Source organism: Gopherus flavomarginatus, chromosome 11 (genome assembly GCF_025201925.1).
Source record: "Gopherus flavomarginatus isolate rGopFla2 chromosome 11, rGopFla2.mat.asm, whole genome shotgun sequence".
Lineage (NCBI taxonomy): Eukaryota > Metazoa > Chordata > Testudines > Testudinidae > Gopherus > Gopherus flavomarginatus.
In genome coordinates, this window is record NC_066627.1 from 25,361,167 (window position 1) to 25,383,396 (window position 22,230).

Genomic DNA, 22,230 nt, shown 5'->3' on the forward strand with positions numbered 1-22,230 from the left:
AGCAAAATTAAAGATTTATTTTCTATCCACTCAAAGCAAAAAGAATGGATCTAATATTTTGGCTAGAAATAGATGTCTTTGTCAAGCAGCTGCAACAAAACCTGCTGAGGCATTGGGTACCAGTAGAGAAACAATAAACAAAACAGTAAAAGAATCATCTCCGTGCCTGCACCTCTCTCTCCCTCTCATGTCTCTAAAAAGTTCAGGGTCCTTTAAGCTAAACAAATTCAAACTGGAAATAAGATGTAAATAGTCAACAGTGAGGGTAATTATCCACTGGGACAACTTACTAAGGGTCTTGGTGGATTCTCTATCACTGGTAATTTTTAAATGAAGACTGGACGTGTTACTAAAAGATCTGCTCTACTTTGGACAGGAATTATGTCGGGGAAGTTCTATGCCCTCTGTTACACAGGAGGTCAGACTAGATAATCACAGTGTTCCCAGTTGGCCTTAAAATTGATGAATCTATTGATACAACAACATTTATGACCTATAATGTACCCACTTAACTCTTTCTCCAGTTTTACTAAGTAACAGGCAACACAAGAAAATGTGCTTGGAAACATGCCCCTATGTGTACCTGTAAGAGAGGTTCCTTGAGAATAAGTATTGAAAGATCAGATATGGAGTGAGATCGCTTTGTGAAAAGTGTTTGCTGACGGGAGATAATGATCTTTGTCTTTTATCTTTTTTCTGTGGGTGAGTTCATTCGAGAGCAGAGTGATTGTCTGGTTTCACCTACATTGTTGTTACTGGGACATTTAGTGCACTGCATGAGATACACCACATGTTGAGATAGGTATGTGTAGGACCCACAAATCTTGAACGGTGTGTTGTTGGGGTATTGATCATTGTAGCAGTGGAGATGCATCTGCAGGTTTTCCATCTGTTGTTCTGGCAGGGTCTGGTGCTGCTTTGAGTTGGTGAGGGAGCTTGCTTCTGATGATCAACTTGGCGAGGTTTGGGGGTTGTTTGAAGGCTAGAAGAGGGGAGACAGGAACAATAACTTTCAGGACATAGTCCTATAGAGTTTGGGTTGTAATAGTTTAATAAGTTCTAATGCAGCGTGGTAGGTGTTTGATCAGTGGGTTTCTTTCTCCTGTATCGAAGCAGGTTTTCCCAGGGTATTTGGGAGGCCCTTTCCTTGATGTGATCTACTTCTTTGGTGGAGTGTCCTTGTTTAGTGAAGGTGGTTTTAAGAGTGTTTAGATGTGTGTTCCAGACTTTCTCTTCAGAGCAAATTCTGTGTAGCTGAGTGCCTGGCTGTAGATAACAGCTGTGGAAGCAGAGAACGAAAGAGAGGGTTTAAGTGCAGCCATTTATTTGGTGTGTCTGGATAGGTTGCTAGATCTGTGGAGGTATGTGTGGTGATGTGTGGGTTTCTTGTATATAATCATTCTTGAGGTTCCATTGTTTCAGTTGATGGTGGTGCCCCCAGGTTGGCCAGCTTTACTTTGTCCTCTCCTGGATCAGCAGGAGTTAGTGGAGTAGGGGAGAACTGGCTGCTGGCGGGTGCTAAGCACCTGCTAATTTTTTTCCCATGGGTGCTCCAGCCCTGGAGCATCCATGGAGTCAGTGTCTATGCTGGGTACCTTTTATCCACCTTTCTGTGAATCTCTGCTTTTTATTCTCTCTGAACTGCTAGGCAACTAGAGCAAATAGGAAGAAAGTGTCCTGCTTGCATCACTCATATGGCCACGCATATCCGTTCCTACCACAAGTCAGCTTGTGCTTTCCATTTCTAACACAGCCTGGAGCGACCCAGAGAACCTGTAAACATCCCCGCTAGAGCTGGTAAGAAGATGCCAAATTATTTTTCAGGGGTTTTTTTTGTTTATATATATAAATAAATCTCCCAAAATACTTTTCTGGTTTACAAACAAAAAAACAGAATGGAAAACTGAAAATAAATTCAGGATTTGAAAAGTGTTTTCAGTAAAAAATTCAGTTTTCAACAAAACCCAAATTGAATTTTTTAAAGAAAATTGTTATCAAAAATTTTTTATTTCTGTTTTCTTGCTGAAGGAAAAAAAAACAGAAAATGTTGATCACACTGAAAATTTCCTGTGAACATTTTTGTTTTGGTCACAAAGCTAGTCTGTGTCAAAAAAATGTTGACCAACTCTTATCATAATCCTTAGAAGAAGGGAAGCAGAACAAATCTAGAAGAACATGACTTCATGTCATTGATATCTCCAGCCAAGCTGGCTGGCATGATGAACTGTCCCTGTTCAGTACGTCTGTGTAGGTGGTGACTTTTGTCATAAGAAAGCCCCAGAAGATGGATCATTAACCATCACATCTACATGCCCATAAAGAATGGGATTTCAGGATGATGGCTGAAGAACCAGAAGCTGCAATGCATCTTCCCAGTAAGTCCACTGCACTACAGTACTGGATCTTTGCACAGCAGACTTTTGTAAAGTACCACTGCATTCGTTGAGTTAAAACTAATACTTATTACAGTTAGATTCATGTAAAGTGATAATTAATTTACAATTTAATCTATGCACTACATTTTCACTGGGCCTTAAACATGGTCCAATGGACAAGGCATTGGACTGGGACTCAGGACATCTTGGTCCAATTCCTAACTCCCATACTGACTTATTCCATTGCCTTGTGAAAGTGTGTGCCTCAAGTTATTCCACTGATGGGGGGCAATGGAGCTGCTTATGGTGAGTTCTGTGAATGAAGAGTTCTATGGTATATAAGTGCTAAGTGGTAGTATGAGGGAGTCAGTTTTTTTTTTCAAGGTCCATATTTCTTGGTCAAGGTATAGTGAATGTCCAGAGTCTAGAGAAAATAATAAAAAATAATAAGTAAATAATAATAAGTATATAAAAAGATTTGTGGGTCCATTCAAAAGCATCTGACGGTTTGGTTTTCCCTCCGGTCTGCCTATTGACTACCCCTAGTATTTATTATTAATGGCACACTCCATATTTGCAAATGCATCAGTATGAATATGCCAAACCTCATTTTTGCACAGGCAATGTGAGCAAGTGTTCCCCAAATACCTCTTTGTGGTGATACTTACACTGGCCAAATGCTGAGGTCCTTCTTAGGCAAAATTCTCATTGAAGTCAAAAGGAGTATTGCCTGATTAACTAATGAGCAAAAACTAAGAATGGGGCAATCAGGACTTAGCCCAAGTGGCACATGCAATTGCTTATTTGTGGTCAGAAATATGGGATTTTCTGTGTTCAGTACAATGCTCTTGCCAAGTCTGCATGTGTGAAAACAGAGGCCTGCTGAAAATTTGGCCCCAAAAGATCAACAAAGAGCTGCCACAGTTTGGAGGGATCTGTAAGCTTTCCATATCTCGCAGGAATAATGCTGTGAATTTTTCTGGCAGCTTCATTCTCATCACTTTCCTGAGATGTTTTTTTTTACATCTATTTTTTTTTTATTCTGCCATTTAGAAATTGTCACCCTCTTCATAATACATTATTATTCCATTAGGATCACTTCAGCTAACAAACATTAAAGGTACAACTGCACGGAGGTCTCCTGGTATAATGTACATTAAAGTTTAATGTTGTATTGATGTGTGCATTGTGTTTTGTACGAGCCAAACTGTTCCATTAACTATGCGCAAAGGGCTATGGAGTTATAACATTTATCTCCACGGACGCTCCGGATTACTTTTTCCTGTTGCACGCCTTCGAGGCTAAACACTGAGTCTTCAATTTACGTAGAACTGTTAAAAATTTCAAACCTTTGTAAATGATGAACCATTTGTCAACGTAACGGCATTTTTGTCAGCCTTGGCTTGGGAGGATAAAGAAATATTGGTGACTTTCCACTGGTCATTTTTTTTTTCATTTAAAGCATGAGTAGAGTAGAAACAGTATCTATTATTAATAGATAAATGTTTTATTAAACATATAAAGACCACAAAGATTTGTAACTTTAATAATCCAGTTTCTTATTTTAAATTCTATAACATTATTATTTATTGAACAGCTGGGGATATTTCTTATAGGATCTTGGGTAGGAAAGCCATAACAAAATGGATAACTATGCTATCTAGGGGAAGAAATATTCTAGCTGACTTAAGAGCATACTGACAAGGTATTTTTTCATAATTTTTAACATAAATGTTTCACTGGCTATTTACAATAAAGGCCTTCAAAGTTTGCACTGAAATCTGTTTCCTTAGTTTATTTCTTCTGTTGCGCACACGTTATAGCGGGGCTGCTTGTGGGGCCGGTGTGTGTTTACTGCAGGGCTGCTAACCGATGCTGGTGTGTTATTTTTTGCTAATTTTATATTTAGCCAATTTTGTTTAGTTGTCACTATGCTACATAAAATGACCAGCGTAACTCTCTTATGCACAGAGTAGTCTTTAGGTCTGAGATGACTATGCAAATGGAAACTGGAAGTGGAAATGGGGGACAGAATTTCATGCACTGCTCTATCTCTTTGATTTGATCCAGTTTTGTGGGGGTTTTACTTGATATTGTTCCATTTATTAGACACGTCGTTGAAAATAAAGCATTATGATACAGAAATCTCAAAACCATGCAATCTGCATATCAAATGTGACATGGTACATTCCACAGTTACATTAATATGTCACAGAGATAATACCTTACCCTTCATTGTCTGGCATAGTAACTAATATCACATATACAAATTGTAAAAAACACACAAACAAACAAAAAACAAGTGTAATCAAGGTTCACAAGGGTTGCAGAAGTAAAACTGATGTTTTATCAATTATCTATAAGTACAGTTATGATTAGAACCAGTCAGGAATTTTCCAGTGAAAAATTATTTCATCGGAACATTTTCGATTTGTTAAAATTAAACTATTTGCGGGACAATAGTTACAATAATTTTTAAACTAATCACCCCCTCTTTTGGTCCTTTGACTGCAGAGGGGTTAACAGGCCACTTATACTTTGAATGGTCCCTGTAATCGGGCACACCCACCATCTCACTAGTGCCGCCTGTCTCAGAGCATGTGCCTGCACTCTCTTGCTCAGTTTGTGGTGAGTCTTTGCTGACCCAGCCCTCTGACCAAATCTCACATAGTCTGTTTGTGAAATAAAAGTCAAACCCCTTCTGGGATATAAGTTCAACCAGGCCTATCTCAAAGCCCTCAGTAATGTCTCTTGATCTGCAGCCCTATCTCTGGACTCTCTCCTCAGTCAGTCCAGCAGAGCCTATCACAGTACCCTGGTTTCAACAGTGTCAGCCCCTTCTGGGATCTCTCAAATTGTCCCCGCTTTTCAAGCAGTCCTGGCCCTGGTGGGGCACATCCCCCAGGGCTCCCTCTCTGAAGACTCTTTTCTTCTCTGGGTCTTTCTGGACCCAGTTCTTCAGCTGGGCCACTAAAAGAGTTCTGTTCCCCTTCCAGGGTGTATAAAAGTCCGGAACACTTTCCCAGTGGTTGGTGGGGGCACCCAGGCCCGCCCTCTACTCTGGGTCCCATCCCTGGGACCCTATAGATAGCAGCCATCCACCACAGCACTTTAAAATAATTGGTGTTGCTGCTACAACTCCCTGGGACCCTTCCCCATAGCCCCAGTTCATTATTTGCCCTTACCTTGGTGCCTTGTCCTGGTTGAGTCCCAGCAGTCAGCCTGGAACTCAGTTGTGTTTCTCCTGGCCTAGGCCAGCACTGCTCTGTGCAGGCTCCTGTAGCTCCCTCAGCCAGCCAGGCATACCATCCACGTTCTTCCAGCTCCAGCAAGGAACTGAACTCACTCTGGCCCAGCAACTCTTCTTATACTAGCCTGCTGGACCCCAGCTGGCTGTTTGCCACACAGCCACTCTAGGCAGCTCGGGGGACCTCTTTACTATCCTTTTCTGGGGCAGGGTGTGGCAGGGCCGCAAGGCCTCCAGACCTAGTCCACCCTGTCACTGTCCCTTACAGTACATGCTAACTACTCATGCTGAACAATCTGTTCCACTTCGCATTTTGCTGTGATACTGGGAGTTCCTTTCCCAGACCAGAAGAAGAGCTCTGTGTAGCGTGAAAGCTTATCTCTGTCACCAGCTGAAGTTGGTCCAATAAAAGATAAAACCTCATCCACTTAGTATGTCTAATATCCTGGGACCAACATGGCATACAACACATGAATGGTGTTACCTTGGAGATACAATGGAAAACCAAAGATTGGATATTAACTTTTAATGACAGGTAATCAAGGGGCAGAGTATTTGACACTAGCTTGACTAGAGCTTGACACAAAGAATGAGGTGTCAGGACATTGTGCTAAGCACTGCTGCACATTGCAGAGGGAGAGATGGACTCCTGGATGTTTTGAACCAGACGCAGGGTGGGCTGTCAGCACCGCATAGCTGTAAACTCTGCTGTTCCTCTGTAATCTAAGGACCCCAAAATACTGTATTCCGCTTGACCAATAACTGCTGTCTTGTTTTTAAAAGGTTGCCCTGTGTCTCCGCACACATCAGCTGGCTGCAGAACTCCCACAGGCATAGGCACCAACTCTCTGAGTGCTCCAGGGCTTGAGCACCTACAGGGAAAAAATAGGGGGTGCTCAGCATGCACTAGCCGTAGCTGTTTGGCAGGCTGCGGGAGATGCTCGGGGAAGGGTGGACAGCAATGAGCAGCAGGCCAAGGGAGGGAGCAGAGCAGGGTCAGAAGAGGCAGACTGAGGGCGGGGCCTCAGGGGTAGGAGTGGAGTGGGGGAAGGGCTTTGGGACAGAGTGAGGATGGAGCACCATCTGGAAAAATAAAAGTCAAGGTCTGTGCCCACATGGACAAAGTTTCCAACAGAAATTCAAGCTCTTTTGAGCTCACTGAAGGAGCCATGGTGAGAAACAGAGGTGCAGAAGCCAGGGTCCTGTCTTGGAGTAGTGGAGTCACGTGGCTCCCTCCTGCAACAAATGGAGGCACTACTGGGGTACACACTAGGGTGAACAGACATCCCGATAAAATCGGGACTGCCCAGATTTTGAAGAGTTTGTCCCGCATCCCGACCAGAGTACGTTCGGGACACCATTTGTCCTGATATTTTGTTTCCTGGTCTTCAGCGGCAATTCAGCAGAGAATCCTTCAGTCGCAGTCTTCAGCGGTATTTCGGCGGTGGGTGCTTCTGTCTTTGGCGGCAAGGTTTATTACCTGCCACCTAAACACCACAGAAGACCGTCTGCGACTGAATGGCTCTCCGCCTAATTGCTGCCAAACTCTCAGACAAGTGAGTGTAACAAATGGTCACCCTAGTATACACCCAGAGAAACTGTATAAGGGTCAGAGGCCTAGCATGCCCTGTGGATCTGTGACAGTGCCTTTATGGGATCAGGTCCTTAGCTATTATTTTGATAGTCAAGTCTGTAGCTAGATACAGCATAAACATTACTCACTTGCTACATCGTTTATCAGGGAAGGCGTCAGACAGGACATCAAGTTAATATAGAATACCTGTCCATGAAAGTTTTCAAGAAAAGATATAGTTCTGCTAGCAGTAAAATCACCTATACAACCAAAAACCCATTCTGTCAGGTATAGGAACAGCACCTCCCCGAACCAGGTTAGCTGTGTCAGTGGAAGCCCTTGTGGCTGAGTCTCCACTGTGGGTTATGTCAGCACAGGTATGTCTGTCAGGGGTGTGAGTTTTTCCCCACACCCCTGACATAGCATGTCAATGTAACTTTTCAGTGCAGAGCAGTTCCCACACAGACAGACTTTCGTTAGCACATATGGTTGAAGAATCACTGCTCTCTGTGTGGAAACTGTACTAGTGTGTAAAGAAGGGGATTGGTGTATGAACGCATCACTGACACCTATACAAAGTGCATGTAATATGCTACCATCGGTGTGAGTGAGTCAGTGCAGGATGCTGACTGGGCAGCGGTTCCACACCCACTTAACACATGTGTAAATGATCACTCGTGGTGGGAGGCAGTAGGGACCCAGTATTTTTACCATAACACTGTCCCTTTAAAGGAATCACCATGGTACTCTGCTGATGGCTTTGGCTGAGCATTTATCTTCTTTATTAAATGTGAAATTGCACATTCTGTGTAAGTTCTGAAGCTCCCTCTGAACATGAGATTGTCGGTCACTCTGAATGTATTTTGCTGACCTATGAGACAAATTGCACTCCTATTAAATCAAATCTTCAAGGGACATCCTCCAGAGACATGACAGTGACTAGTTAGTCTGGCTGACAGAAAATAATGATGTAACAGTGCAGGCATCTGACAGTGATTTTTCAATGTGTGGGTTGTTTTCTTCCTCAAGTTGCAACATATTGGAAGGATAAGTGGTATGTAATTTCAAGTAGGAAATTTTGGATGCAGTATGTAGGAAACGCTTTTAGTCTTTTCCTAGGAGCCATTTCGTAGTAACAGGGCTAATTGGTAGGGCGAGAAGTGTGGTTTGGCTCCATGGAGATGGGAAGAGAATAGAATAGGGAAGCAATCTAATTCCAACAAAACACTTAGCAGGAGGTAATGGAACAGGCACAGACAGCCTCATAGGAAGAGACCTTCCTGAAACTGAAATGCATTTGACTGGAGCCCAAACCTGCAAAGTGGCAAGTGATTCCTGAGCACCCTCAGCTCCCACTGAAGTCAATGAGCATTGGGATCAGTGATTAACAAGACGTGCTCAATGGTTTATAGGACCGGCCCTTGGGACTCTGAAATAGTGTGTGAGTAGGTGCCCAGGCAGAGCTCCAAAAGTGCCCACTCAGCATAGTGTAGAAACAGTAGTGGGAAAGATCCTTGCTGGAAGCTTTTGGTTTTTTCAAAAGAAAATCTAGTACAGTAACTCCTCACTTAAAGTCGTCCCGGTTAACATTGTTTCGTTGTTACGTTGCTGATCAATTGGGGAACATGCTCGATTAAAGTTGCACGATGCTCCCGTATAATACTGTTTGGCAGCTGCCTGCTTTGTCCACTGCTTGCAGAAATAGCAGCCTGTTGGAACTAGCTGGTAGGGGCTTGGAACCGGGGTGGACTGGCAGTCCCCTTATCAGCTCCCCTAAGTCCCCTGTGCAGCAGCCAACCAGCAGGTTATCAACTGCCGGGCAGTTCAGCTGTTCCTCCCCTCACTGCCATGTGCTGCTCCTGCCCTCTGCCTTGGAGCTGCTCCTGGGAGCCTCCTGCTTGCTAGGCAAGGCGGAGGAAATGGGGGGGAGAGGGGTCCTAATGTCAGGGTGTTCTCCCCTCCCCCCGCTCTTTTACCACATTGGGCCATCTCCACAGAGGAGAGGGGGACACAACAGGGCTCAGGATGGAGGGAGCTTGCTGGCAGCAGCTGCTGCCTCAACTTGCTGATCTACTTAAAAAGACAATGTACTTAGAGGGGGTCAGTGCACTTAAAGGGGCAATGCACATCTCTCTCTCTCTCTTTCTCACACACAGTGTGCGTCTCTGTCTCTCTCTGCCATGCTGTCTCTCCTCCCTCCATTTGTGCTGCCTTGTAGTGTGTGAGGCTACATTAACAACAGTGTGTTAACCCTCGAGGGCTCAGCCAAATGCTAGTTTATCATTTAGCAGTAAGGCATTTCCTGGGAAATATCCCACCCTCTTCCACCCTCCGACTTCACCACCTTAACCAAAGCTTCACAGTCATCATTGCTGTGTACAATATTAAATTGTTTAAAACTTAGACTGTGTATATGTGTGTATATATATATATATTCTTATGTCTGACGAAAAAAAATTCTGTGGAACCTAACCCTGCCACTTACATTAATTCTTATGGGGAAATTGGATTCACTTAACACCGTTTTGCTTAAAGTAGCATTTTTCAGGAACATAACTACAATGTTAAGTGAGGAGTTACTGTAATTAATTAATATATTATTTTCTTTATTTTAGTTCATTACATTAATTATTTGTTTCTTAAGATGTAAATAAAAGGGGAGGGGGGACAATCTGAAAGGGGCAGATGCAGACCCAAGAATGGGGAGGGAGAAGGAAAGGAAAGAAAGGGGAAGAAGGTTGGTCTTGTCATTGTAGCTCAGGACCAGGAGTTGAAAGATCTGGTGTGAAATCTTGGCTCCACTGGAGTCAAAAGGAATTCTGTTGTAGGTTTCAGCAGGGCCAGAATTTCACCTCAAGGTTCCAAGACCTCTTGTGTAATGCTGGGGAAATAATATGGGGCCAGACTGTGCCTCACAGGGAAAGTGGTCTGAGATCTTGAGATAGAAGACGCTCCAGAAGTGCAAAATATAATAATCCAACAAAAGTTTTATATTAAAGCCCTAACGGATTCTTTTAAAATCTGAATGGGCTGGAGCAATTGCAGAAAGTGATTTTTATTTACATGGATGAAAGGGTTAAAAAGCTAAGAGATAAGTTTTGGAACCTAGAAAACTAGCATTAACTAGTGATCTCGGGCAGAGCTAGTTCATATCGCAAGGAAGCAGGTGCAGGAACAAAGCAACGAGTAATAAAGTCACCGGGGAGCAAAGCGTGTACGTTAGTTTCCTGCATACTTCAGTTTGTTCTTGAGCAGAGGAGGGATGAGGGGTCTAGCAGTGAAGGATGTATTATGTTAAAGTAAAAAGGAGCAGGTCTGTTGGGAACCGTGGCGTCTCCATTATTTCTTAAGATCCTGCCATAATTTAGTCTCCATTCAAATGGAAAACACATCTCAGGGCTCTCTCCCTGCGGGTTATCACAGGAGAGAGATGGGGCATGTGGAAATTGGCAATGACTGATGTGATTTGCCAAGGAAGAAGATGTGGGAAAACTAACAGAGATGGCTGGTGGGTGAGGCTAGACAGTCCCTAGCTTTTGCACTCCGTCATGCTACCTCCCTGCACTGTATCTGCAGGCCTGGCTTGACATAAATAACAGGCCTCTTTTCTTAGTGGGCATAACTGGGAAGGTGAATGGAAGGCTACGTTGTAAATAGGGGCTTGACAAACAGTATGCCGGAGTCAAGATCTTTGTGCTCGCTAAAATGAGCAGCAACACCTTGATGCTTGAGACTACTGACAAGATAAATGTGGAATGTAAAGATCATATTTCGTGTGAACATCACATGGACAGAGCAGTCAGAGAGAGACTGGTTCCTGCAAAGTAACCAAGCCAGTTAAAAATTGTATGATTAGCACTAATACAATGTAAAGTGTAAATGTATATAAAGGAAGAAGTTGTCTGTGTAATTTTGGATTTTGGTATGTCCTATTCCCACCCCCTAAACTTGAGTCTAATCAACTCGCATAGCTTTGCTGTATGCCAAATAAAGGAACCTGACTGATGAAATCTGGAGTTGAACTGAGTGTTTTGGATCCCAGTGAACTGGATGAAGTATTCTCCCAGAACTGGACAAGGTATTCTGGATAAGCTGAGTAGAAAAGGTCTCGGAGGGAATCCCAACAGTAACTCTCTCTGCCTCCTCATGGGCCAAGTTCCTTTTCTATATCTCTCTCCTTTAATCCCCTTCTTCTGCTGAGCTTTGTCTTGAGTCCCAAAACATATTGAGTCTGCTTCAAGTTCACACCCTCCTCCCATGCCCCAAGTGTTGTAAGCAAGACACAAAAAGTAATTCTGCAGCTCTATTCTGTGCTGCTTAGACCTCAGCTAGAGTATCGTGTCTAGCTCGTGGTGCCACATTTCAGAAAAGATGTGGACAAATTGGAGAAAATCCAGAGGAAAGCAACAAAAATGATAAAAGGTCTAGAAAACATGATCTGTGAGGGAAGACTGAAAAAAACTGGGTTTGTTTAGTCTGGAGAAGAGAAGACTGAGAAGGGACATCATAACAGTTTTAAATACATAAAAGGTTGTTACAAGGAGGAAGGAGAAATATTGGTCTCGTTAACCTCGAAGGATAGGACAAGAAGCAATGGGCTTAAATTGCAGCAAGAGAGGTTTAGGCTGGACATTAGGAAAAACTTCCTAACTGTTAGGGTGGTTAAGCACTGGAATAAATTGCCTGGGGAGGTTGTGGAATCCTCATCATTAGAAATTTTTAAAAGCAGGTTAGACAAACACCTGTCAGGGATGGTCCAGCCATGAGTGCTGGGGACTGCACTAGATGACTTCTCGAGGTCCCTTCCAGTCCTATAGTTCTATGATTCTATGTGTCTGAAAGCAGGGCAGGTGAATCTCTTTTGCCTCATTACAGATCCTTAAGTCACCTGCCCCATCCTTTCCTTACACTTCTTCTCCTGGCTGACTGGCTCTGGGGCCTGAGCGATACATCAGACTGCACTGCAATAGGGAAGTCCCGTCACTCACCCAAGATGACTCTCAGGCAATATTTTACTGGCCAAATAACACCAATGTTTCTGCTATTAATAGATTTAGTATTCAGTCCACCCTTCCTTAATAGCCTTTGTAATTATTGTGCTTTGCTCTCTCCTTTCTTTCTTGGAAGAATCCCTTAGCCAAAAGCCAAGAATAATGGATTGCACGGCTGAACAGAGAAGCAAATTGCTCCATGACCTGACACTAAAATAGCTCTATGGTCGGGAGACTAGAAACTTTTAGTGTATCAAGCACTGTGCTCCCCCCAAAGAGAGAGAGCATGCAACTGCACAACACAAACCATCAGCCACTGGTAACATCTAAATCTGTCAAACTGGGTTGCTTCCAAGAAAATGATTCAGCAACATAAGCCCCTAAAGGAACAAGGTTGGGAAGGAGAGAATTCACAGAGATTAGGCTGGGTGGTGTGAGGACCTTGGATGGTTCACCTCCAGTAAGCCTGTTTCATGTAACAGTAGTTCTGCAGCTCCCTTCGCACCAGTAAATGCAAAGATAAGCATTTACCCTGACATTTTTTTTATTTAAAAGATCAATGAAATTCAAAATGGAACACATTTTGACCAGTCCTACAGTTGGCTAAAAAGCAGGAGGGAAAATGGGAAAGTATTGATGACATTCCCACTCCCCCTTTCTTTTTGGCCAAATTTGGAAATGTTGTCAACATTTTGAAATTCAAAAAAATTCTAACCAGCACTATCTGCAGAGAATGGGGCAGGGGACTAACCTGAACCAAGCTTTCTTGTGCTTCTAAATGTGGTTTGGACTAAGCTTGGGTTCTAATTTTCACCAAATGGTTTGCCCTTTCCTTAGTTTTTGGGTATTAAGGTCCGATTGCAGCATGGATAGGCAGACCTGGACTAGCTTTCTTCTAGCTAGCATGCTTTACAATATTGGTGTAGAAATGGCAGCAAAGGCTTCAGTGTTGGCAAGGAACCCAAGTAGGTACCCAGGTCCCTGGTGGCCTAGTCCTGGGGCAGCTACCCACACTGAAACCTGTGTCAGGGCTTCTTCACTGTTACTGTTACCCACACTAGCTAGATGAACGCTAACGAGGGTACACCTACCCGTGCTGCCTGCAGTTACACCTTGATTTGCAGTGGAGACATACCTTTGGTTACGTCTATTGATATTACAGGCATTGGTGGCCCAAAGACTTTTCCTGATGTACAGACATTGAACAAACTGATTGCTGAAGTTTCTCTGAAGACAGCTGGTTGGTACAGAGAGTCCTGCAGGCTCCTGTAGTTGCGACAGAGATCGTGGAAGATGTTGGCTTTGGAATGACAAGGTCCAACAGATTCTGCATAAGCCCCACTGACAACATCTGACTGACCGAGACACTGCTAACAGAGCACATGGGCAAGGCGTGCTATTCAGTATGAGTCCTGCAGGACACAATAATCATCTGCTAGATGGGACAGTTCCCAGGGGTTCATCTGTCTGGCGCAGCAGTGCATGTATAACTTTCAGGCAGAAAGGCTGGTCTGCCTTGTTTCCAGTTGGAGTTTTGGCTTTACCTTCCCTCTCAGACACTTACCATTCCAATCACACTCTTCTACTTGTAATTAATTCTGCAGTTAGCATTACCTTGGATTTCAGCTGGCCTGATTAAGATACCAAATTTGCTGCTTACACTTCATCCATACCCCAGTAAGAAGAAGTGTATTTGCCTCTAATGTTTGCAGTGTCACCAATGCCAAGAATTCAAAATTCATGATTCATGACCCCCAAAGTCATGAGATTTTTAAAAAATAATAAATATTTGGGTTTTTTATTTACCATCTGTTTTTTGAGGCTCTAACGTAACTCAAGTGAAGCTTTTAGCTTCATCGATGAGGGCTAGAAGAATCCTTGCTTAAAAAAATAAGCTAGAGTCTCATATATTCACGTGACTCGAAGACCAGGGGTCTTGCTGATGCAGCCTAGTGCTGCTAGCCTCTCCATGTCATGTCATGGTGTTTTAAGAAAACACACCAAATATCAGGAGACTCACAATGAAAACAGGAGAACAGGCAACACCGAATTTGATTCAGTTTCAGAAGTACTTGTTGATATTGGTTAGTGGGCTCAGTAATTTATGTACAGGACTTTTATCTTTGGAGGCCTGTGTTCAGAGTCTGACTTAGCTCTCATATTACAGGGAGTCTGGTACGACTTGTCTTAGCCCCCAGTAGCCATTTATCCTCATCATGAAACTGTCACAAGCTCTGGCCCACTCAGAGATGCCCGTGTGAATGTGGGTGAAATCAGCACAACACTTGCTGATGCAGCCTAGTGCTGCTAGCCTCTCCATGTCATGAGCAGCGAATTCACAATTTGTTTTAAAAAACTTGGACAGAACTGTCATCTGCTGCACTCTTGAAACAAAGGTTTGGCGAGGAACATCACAACATGGTTGAGTGGCACAGCCTTGGGCTAAGCCTGATTCTGTGACAGCCTATCTTTCCTGAACATGCTTGGGTGTGCCCCAATGCAGCTGGTACATAGCTGTCCACATGTACATTTCATATGGATTGTTTGGGTTCCCTCCAAAGCCAAATGGAGAACAGTCCTGCCACATTTATTGTCCACCCCATGCTTCTTTCCAAGCCTTTCATTTGGTTTCATTGCTCTTTTTGCAGCCGAGAAGTCGATAGCAATAAAAGCAATCAGTGCTTTGATGCTGCACCTTCATCACAAAGAGCCTCTTCAACTACATGCATACATCAGGCCACAGATTTGTCACAGATGTGATTTTTATAACGCCCTGATCCTGCCAGCTACACTGCGTGGGTATATTCCTGTGCAGCTCCCCTCTGAACTCAGCTGGGCTCTGTAAGAGCACAGGGCTCTGCCTGCCTGAAGTAACTTGCAGTACTGGGGCCTAAGACTTTTGAGGGTTTGCATATAAAGTCATGACCACACAAAGCATGACTCTCCCATACATACACACACACACATATATGCACAAAATATGTGTCAATTGAAACCAGTGGGAGTTAGGTGCTTAAAAACCTTTGAGGATCTGGGTCTTAATCTCTCTGCATGTCTGTTTCCCCAGCTGTAAAATGAAGATCATGTTACTTCTGCCCATATTCTTGGGGTCTGCAGGCCCTTTGAGATCCTCAGATGAAGAGGGCTAGAGAAATACTAGGAGTTTTTATTAGATACCAGCTTACAACACCTGTGTAGGATCAAAGAGTTTCCCTCAGAGTGGAGCCAGTGCCTTACAAAGTGAATCCCAGCATTTGTGGCCATCTCTAAGCTTTGCCCATAGCAACCACATCATTATGTCAACGGTAATCAACATAATGCCCAGGAGAAGAGTGGACGGAGACCATAAAGAGAGGGACAAACACCAAACCCAGTAAGTTACATAAAGAGGATGTCATGCTTTAAATTTTGTATTGCCACTTGTTTGGGAAACTCTGAATAACTCCCTGCTGGCAGTGATGCAGCCATCCCATGTTCATATCCGAAAAAAGACTTGTACAGCAAGCCCATGCCACCTCGCTCTCTGTATATATTCTGGATAGAGTGAGAAATTCCAGGGGGCCTAAATCTCCTCTCAGTAACCAGACTGAGAATCAGGATTAACTTCATCAAAGTCATAGTCGAAACAATAGTTAAGAATAAAATTGTCAGACACATAGACAAACATAAATTGTTGAGCAATAGTCAACATGGTTTCTGTAAAGGGAAATTGTGTCTTACTAATCTATTAGAGTTCTTTGAAGGGGTCAACAAACGTGTGGACAAGGGGGATCCGGTGGACATAGTGTACTTAGATTTCCAGAAAGCCTTTGACAAGGTCCCTCACCAAAGGCTCTTATGTAAATTAAGCTGTCATGGGATAAAAGGGAAGGTCCTTTCATGGACTGAGAACTGGTTAAAAGACAGGGAACAAAGGGTAGGAATTAATGGTAAATTCTCAGAATGGAGAGGGGTAACTAGTGGTGTTCCCCAAGGGTCAGTCCTAGGACCAATTCTATTCAATTTATTCATAAATGATCTGGAGAAAGGGGTAAACAGTGAGGTGGCAAAGTTTGCAGATGATACTAAAACTACTCAAGATAGTTAAGACCAAAGCAGATTGTGAAGAACTTCAAAAAGATCTCACAAAGCTAAGTGATTGGGCAACCAAATGGCAAATGAAATTTAATGTGGATAAATGTAAAGTAATGCACATTGGAAAAAATAACCCCAACTATACATACAATATGATGGGGGCTAATTTAGCTACAACGAGTCAGGAAAATGATCTTGGTGTCATCATGGATTGTTCTCTGAAGATGTCCACGCAGTGCGCAGAGGTGGTCAAAAAAGCAAACAGGATGTTAGGAATCATTAAAGAGAGGATAGAGAATAAGACTGAGAATATATTATTGCCCTTATATAAATCCATGGTACACGCACATCTCGAATACTGTGTACGGATGTGGTCTCCTCACCTCAAAAAAGATATTCTAGCACTAGAAAAGGTTCAGAAAAGGGCAACTAAAATGATTAGGGGTTTGGAGAGGGTCCCATATGAGGAAAGATTAAAGAGGCTAGGCCTCTTCAGCTTGGAAAAGAGGAGACTAAGGGGGTATATGATACAGGTATATAAAATCATGAGTGATGTGGAGAAAGTGGATAAGGAAAAGTTATTTACTTATTCCCATAATACAAGAACTAGGGGTCACCAAATGAAATTAATAGGTAGCAGGTTTAAAACAAATAAAAGGAAGTTCTTCTTCACACAGCGCACAGTCAACTTGTGGAACTCCTTACCTGAGGAGGTTATGAAGGCTGGGACTATAACAATGTTTAAAAGGGAACTGGATAAATTCATGGTGGCTAAGTCCATAAATGGCTATTAGCCAGGAAGGGTAAAGAATGGTGTCCCTAGCCTCTGTTCATCAGAGGAGGGAGATGGATGGCAGGAGAGAGATCACTTGATCATTGCCTATTAGCTTCACTCCCTCTGGGGCACCTGGCATTGGCCACTGTCAGTAAACAGATACTGGGCTAGATGGACCTTTGGTCTGACCTGGTACAGCCATTCTTATGTTCTCATTAAGGGGACAGATTCTCAGGTCTGATCTAGCAGCTCAAAGCAACTGAAAACTCAGTATATGCAACTCCACAGATTTTTCTCCTGTAAGGTGCCTCCACAGCTGGTGTTAAGACACCTCTATAGCCACCAGCATAAGGAATATTCTGTGGGGGGAAAGGGCGGGTGGGTGGCTAGGAATTTCCTCTGCCCTGAAATCCCTGGCTGCTTGGAAAAGGGCAAGCTTGCTCTGTAGCACCCCCTGCTGGCCCAGCCTGGCTCTGCAGAGGCTTGTCTCAGTTTCCCCTTCCCTCAAGGTTCCTTAATGAACTCCAGCCAGGCTGTCTTTTGGCTGACATCACTCCTGCTCAGGGCTGGTTTAATAACAAACAGATCAAATCCATCCTCAAAGTCCCAAGATAAAGTCTATCGCCGCAACACAAAAGCTCATACTCAGTTCTGGCATCTTCCGCCTGTCCTGGAGCTCTTCTCCTGTCCCGATGTGCTCTTCGCCAAGCAGTCAGCAGCAGCCCTTCCTAGTTGGAGCTTAGCCTTCTTCAACTCTCTGTCTCAGCCCCGCAGGCAAACCCCCTTTGCTGCTCTCCTGACCTTCCGCTGGTCATTCTGGGTCTCCTGCAGGAGCCTCCTGGTCTCTGTAGCCTCTGCCACAACTTCCTCAAACAGCACCTTCACCTCCTGAGGCTGAAAGAGGTCAAAGGGTAGCCACTCTTCCCCTGCTGCTCTTCGCCCCTTTATAAGGCCCAGGTGCCTTCCCATAAGGCCACTTGGGCAGCAGATAACCAGTCACAGGTGTACTGGGCCCAACTCCCTCTTAAAGGGGCCAGTCACCCTGGGACACTGTCAGAATGCCCCCTTGAGGTACAGGCACCAAGACATAGGCTGTAGCAGGCTGAAGGCCACTCTAATTGGCTGGCTGCTGATCTCACGATTGGGAGGATGGGGGAAGGGCGTGTTAAAGATAAGGATTATTATTATTATTTATTTATTTATTAAATCAATGAATTAATTAATTATCATTATTCCAGGTGCACTTAGGACCCTTAGTCATGGACCAAGGCCCTATTGTGCTAGGCCCTGTACAAACTCAGAACAAAAAGATGGTCCCTCGCCAGATAGCTTAATGGTAATTTAACTGCATTTTTAACCCCTCTGTAGTACATTACTAATCAAAGCTCAGCTGGAGCAGAGAATCTGACCCCTGGAGTCAGGCCAGTGTCAAGCCAATGTGAGGGGTCTGATCTCAGCTTTTTAAACATTCCCAAACCACTTCAAACTTAGGTGTAGAATGGGGAAGTGGTGCAGGGTATCGGCGGTATTTTGCTGGTCTAATTCTGCTCTCAGTTATACCAGTTTGAGTCCACTACCCTTCCATCTACACCAGCATGGGGGAGATCAGGATAAGGCCCAGAGTGGCTTTATCTCAGAGTTGAGGCTAAAGCAAAAATTTGCTGAAAGGCAGCAAACAGCAAGTGCAGAAGTGCTGACTTGCAGCTGTGGAAATGACAGAGAACAATTACTTCTGTCCAAGACAGAAGGATTAATACATCAGCCCAGTGTGAAGCTCGTTCTTCAGGCAGAGTATTTTCACGCGGGCAAGCATCTACATCAATTTCCAAGTTGTTTGATTCATAGGAAAATAGTGTTGAAGAAACAAGAAAGAGCAAGGAAAATAAAGACTCAGGGGATACTTTATCAGTTGAAATGTTATTATAATCATGTGCAGCAAGGATGCCGGAGCCAAGCTGCTGATGGTGGCAGGAAGGGCTGCTCCTTGAAGCAGGGGGATATTAAAGGTGTTTGAATAAAAAAAAAAAAAAAAGAAAGCCAAGTTGACGAAGTGCATCTGCGGCTTTATTTTTTCTTGTCTGTGAGATGTCTCACCAGACAATCAGGGGGAGAGAGAGATCTAATCCAGCACTTTAGCTAATATAACAGGAGGGGGAGAGGAAGGCCTATTGAACTGGATGGTGTGTTGCCGCTCAGTGATCGTAAGTGCTGTGGCTATGATGGATGGGGTGATTGGTTAGCGTTAGGCAGGGTGCAAAGAGGCACAGCATCGTCTATTAAAGCAATCTATTTTCTCAGGCTCATCCAGTACTCACTCTTTGTCATTGTACTTGGTACCTTTTCTTGACGTTAAACGCCTGGAAACGTGAAGGTATTTGAACAGCCAGAGACGACAAATCCCTACTAAGAAGAAAGTGTAAAACAGCAGGAGAAACATGTTGGCTTCATCGTGAGTGAACATTAAATATACTTCCCATTTGTCTAAAGAGACAGTTAATGGCGAAACGGGCCCTTTAATTGAGCAGGCTGAGAGCTTCACGCAGCTCCAAATAACTAATACTTGGGAGAGAGACCATTTTTCTACATAGGGATTCTAGTCTAGATGAGAAGGCCATTTCCTCCTGAATATTAGCAGCGAGTGCAAGTGGCTGGTGGGGAGAATTGAATATGATTATTTTCACCTTCCAATACAGCTCTAGTTAAAGGCGCATAAAAGGGACCTGGAACAGGCATTCAGCTCAAAATGAGCCTAAGACAACGCAACACGTAGGAGGCAACATATTTGTTTCACTGCTGTCTTGGAGCCTGAGGGCATGCCAACTGGTGTATTCACTTGTCTAGGTCATCCGAATCCCGCAGTGGATTGGGTTCATCATAGCTCACTGACAGTGCTATTCACTTTTAAGCTGCTGTATATACCTTAGTATGTCTTTGCATAATAGTACTGAGTCATTGTATTGCACTTTCCACCGAAAGATCATAATGCACTTTACAAGTATTGGTTCATTTTGCCTCATAGCACCACTGATAGATTAATATTACTGCACCTGCCACAACTCATAATCTACCCCAGTGCAAAGTGAGTGTAGAAAGCTGCCAGAGCTGAATGATAACATTTCCCACCAGCTTTGCATCAGTGTAAACGACAACACATGGTGGTGGTCAATGGTAATCAGGGCTGTTATCTCCATTGTATGTAGTGGGAGACATTGAAGCACAGAGGTTTTGCTCAAAGTCACACAGGAAATCCAGGATAGATCCAGTCAGGTCTCCTGATCCCACTCCCATGCTTTATCCTTTCTCAGGGAGCTCAGAATCTGAATGACAGGCTCCTCTTATTGAGAAGTAACCAGATTTCATGTGTCAGTCGACGCCTGGGAAGGGATTCCCTACCATCCACCACATACAGCACTGAACGATCAATGGGCCAGATGCATTCAGGTTTTTTCCCACCTTCCTCCAAAGCATGAGGTATCAACACTAGTGGCAGCAGGATACTAGACTTGACAGCTAAAAAGTCTAATTTTTATTATGTATCTGATTTACACAATGTGCTTATCATGATACAAAACACATCAGTAAAATAATAGTTATGGATTGACGGAGGATCAGGCAGCCCTCCACAATTCCCCCAGAGAAAGAATCTTGACCCCTCAAAACCATCTCCCAGATCACACCTATCACTTCCCTCCACAAAAGGATACACGACTGTGTGTTCCCAGGGGTTCATCCTGATGGATGTTGTTCCTTGTTCACAACCAATATTCTACAGGCATGTAAGAAATCTGTGCAAGTCAGCTACCATGTTAGGCATGTGCAAAAAAGTCATCACTTCTGTGGAACAATGCCAGAACAATGTCTCTCTGTCCTTTATTGATAAAGAAAATTAAAGGGCCAAAAAAAAAAGAACATGAGTGGACAGGGTTAGAGTCAACGGATCAGTCAGTCCTGAGTGATCAAAAGGTATTAGGTGCCTATATCTTAGTTTGAGGTGCCATGGCAATGCACAAGACTCCCACTGATTCCTATGGGTGCCTATACTCACTCAGCACAGAAGTTTTTGCAGTAAAAGTTTCTCGGACACTAAAGTTCTGCCTCTGGGCATGCACACGGCTGCCTCCAGCTAGGCCCCTGGAGGCCTAGCTCCTGCCTAAGCCCCAGCATGGTTTACAAATCAAGGGAAGATCTAAGTCACAGAATGATTCACAAGCCAGGGGAAGATAGGCATTTGGCTGCCTAAGGCATCCACAGGACCTGATCCAGTAGTTGTGCTCAGAGGCAAACTACTGGATTAGGCCCTTCAGATGAGTTCTTACAAAGCAGCTGGGGGGGAGGCCCTCCATCATAAGTTTTAGTTCTGTGGTGAGGGCACTCACCTGGGATGTGGGAGAGCCCCTGGTTCAAGTCCACCCAATGCCTGAGGGGAGGAAGGGATTTGAACAGAGACCTGCCACTTCTCAGATGCATGCTCTAGACATTTAGCAATGGCAATCCTGACGTGGACTCTCTCAAGCTCTCCTGTTGGAGCTGTTGCATTTTGGGTAAACAAGAGTAATTGGAGGAGGGGAACTGGATTGTGGGTCACCCACATCAGTGCTCTATCCACCAGTCTACAGAGGCATTCTCTCTAGCTCTAGCCCAAATGAGTCTTTAAGACAGAGAGTGAGAGTGAACAAGCACAAGTATGAGAATGACTCTATAGGCTGGTGGTTGGAACTCTTACCAAGGCCTCTTCACTCACAGCCTCCTGCATTTTGGGTGGGACTGGCTGTGGGTTCTCCTGGATGGGTTGTCCAGGTTCTGTTTGGATATGGCATTGCATGAGATGAGCCTGCCCTGGCTGGGACACGAACACTATCAAGAAGGCTTTTACTAGGCTTCTCCCCTCGGCCCTCTGTTCCAGACAGAGGTGTTCCCCCATCTTATAGAGTGTTGGTCCAGTTAGGTTGGCACTTTGGGTCACAGTTCTGGCTCAGGGACATAAGGAGTGATAAATTTGCTCTTTCGTTTCTTCTGTGTCATCAGAAGTTTAACATGGTAGAACTGGATTAGTTTCCTCATGTTGGGTTGCTGGATTTCATAGCTAACTGGCCCAGTTTGGCTTCCTGCTTCATACCATCCTTGTCATTCAGTGAGTAACGTGGACTCTGCATTCAGGAGTAGAAATAGTACCCGGTCACCCAGCTTACATATGT